Genomic DNA, 2425 nt, shown 5'->3' on the forward strand with positions numbered 1-2425 from the left:
GCGTGTGTTGGAATATAAATCGAGACTAAAGAATCGTGTGGTAGATGCTCCTTTGGTGGAACACTTCATTCAGTTTAATCATGAGCCTGACTCTTTACGTTTTTGTGTACTTCTTAAGTTTCCAACACGTTTGCAAGGTAGGATGGATTGTAGCAGATGGTTACATCAGCAGGAAATGCGCATGATTTTTAAATTAGGGATGATGTTTCCTCATGGTCTAAATAGTGATTGGGATTTAGCATGTTTTTTATAAAATATATTGTTTGTTAATAATATTGTTGGTATGTGCTTTGGACATTGTAATAACAAGTTTTTAGCATTACTATAGCTGGGTACTCTATAGCTTTAAGGAACATTTTGAATTGTTGCACCTGCTGCATATAAGCCATTTAGCATGACTCGCTGTAGCACCTTGTAGGTGTTTCTTCAAACATGCTGGCTGTTTGGCCTAATATTTATAGAAATTGCTAAGAGGTTTGCTGATTTTATTCAGGGTTTAAAATGTTTTTTATGGCTTATGTGCACATGGTTTTATTGTATTATTGTATATTATTTATGTCATTTAGGATTATCGCAGCTTGAAGAGGCTTACTGTAGCTTGAAGAAGCTCATGCGAAACGAGGGTTCAGTACGACCTTGTCCTTGGAAATTTGGATTATTGGCTGCATCTGTAGACAGACATTAAACATCTGGAGTATTACACCAGGATTTCATGGAATGAGATGGGAAGTTTTACCAGAGGATGAAAAGGAGGACTTTTGGTGCTAATGCTTCCTTTTCTATCAAGGACTAAAAGTTATGGTTGTTTTGTAATTTATGACAGTGGAATTGTATATGAGTGTGTTATTTTTGTTGACCTTGTATAATTTGATAATAGAAGCTGGTTTTCATGGTGGGTTATGTACCTTTGATTTTTTTCTCACCTGGAGATTGGCAACAGTGGTTCCCCAGGAGGAAGTGGCATTGTACCTGTCTGGGATCCCACTGTCTGCAAGCCCCACCCCCTTAAATATCTAGGAATTTTTTAACCTGGAGTTGGCAACCCTATCTCCTTCCCTTTATTTGCCACTGAGTTCAGCTTTCCGTTGCCTTTGCCTTCCCTGCAGACTTTACATAGGAAAAGGACAGTCTTTCTCCACAGTGAGGGGGGGGGGGGACCAAAGCAGCTTACATCATTCACCTCTCACAACCCTGTGAGGTGGGTTAGGCTGGAAGTCTGTGAGTGGTCGGAAATCAGCCAGCCAGCTTCCATAGCAAGAACTTGGATCTGGCAGACCCTGCTCTGAAGTCATAACTCTTATGCTCTCCTGGGTATCAATATGCCATGTCTGACTTTGCATCTGCAGTTTTATAAGACCTAGCCCTGTGCACATATGTGACCAGCTGATACTTGAGTACATCTGTTTGTAAGAATGAGCCAATACATATTCACTTTACAAATGAAACCAGGGACCAGTACTTGGATAAATGTGAGGTTCTGATCACTTGCAAAACAGTACATGTGTTGAATGTAAGATAAGAATTACTCCACAGAGATGTAAACTAAAATTAAGTATATATTGTACATGGATTCTGTGTGCACTCACTGCAACTTGTGAACATGGCTAAAAAGTGCTACAAGAGAGATGGAAAGAACTCCAGCTATGCTTTCCATCGTTTTTGTGCATTTTTAGATCTCTACCACGCCTTAACTGTCATTGTTTTTCTTCCCCACAATGGCACTGTGGCCACATAGCAGAAAGTAATTTTAAAAGTAAGATGAGAGGAAGGTTTTGTTATGACAATTATAATTCAGGAAGCATTTTAAGGGAGATGCCGGGCTGATATAATTCAGTACACCTTCCGGTGATGTCAGGGGTGTGTGGCATATACAAATGAATTGTACTAATGAGCTCTGGCACCTCCTTTTCTAGGAAATGACCCCTGGGCATGGGCCGTTGCATTGTCCCTGTCAATAAACCCTAAAAAAAACAAGCACTTTGCAGTAGTCCCGCTCCTAAAATCTGGTTTCAGGGGAGGACTTCCAGGTCAGAGGACGTGGCTTCCAAGTCTTTTTGCGCCCAATGAGCATTTGGAGAAGGAATCAGGCTGGAATTAACTAGTTCTAATTTGTAACGCTGGTGTGGATGCGTGGGGCTTCCCGATTGCGTCGAACTCTTCCTTAGTAGTCGCAACTTAAAACCAACTATAGAGATGAAAACTGAGCATTACGTCCCCCTTTAAAAAAAAAAATACATAAATTCAAGCCACTTGCGATTTTAAAGCGGCGGAATTAACAAATACAGATTCCCCACTCCCAAATGCGGGTTGGAAGGCGGAGTTTTCCTCTACAAGTCCGGCTTCTTTGGCTCGATTGAGCACCGCCCGATGCCTCGGCAGAGCAGTCGCGGACCTCATGAATGTGACACGTGGTGTTGGACGGCTT

The sequence above is a fragment of the Heteronotia binoei genome, chromosome 21 (assembly GCF_032191835.1).
Source record: "Heteronotia binoei isolate CCM8104 ecotype False Entrance Well chromosome 21, APGP_CSIRO_Hbin_v1, whole genome shotgun sequence".
Lineage (NCBI taxonomy): Eukaryota > Metazoa > Chordata > Lepidosauria > Squamata > Gekkonidae > Heteronotia > Heteronotia binoei.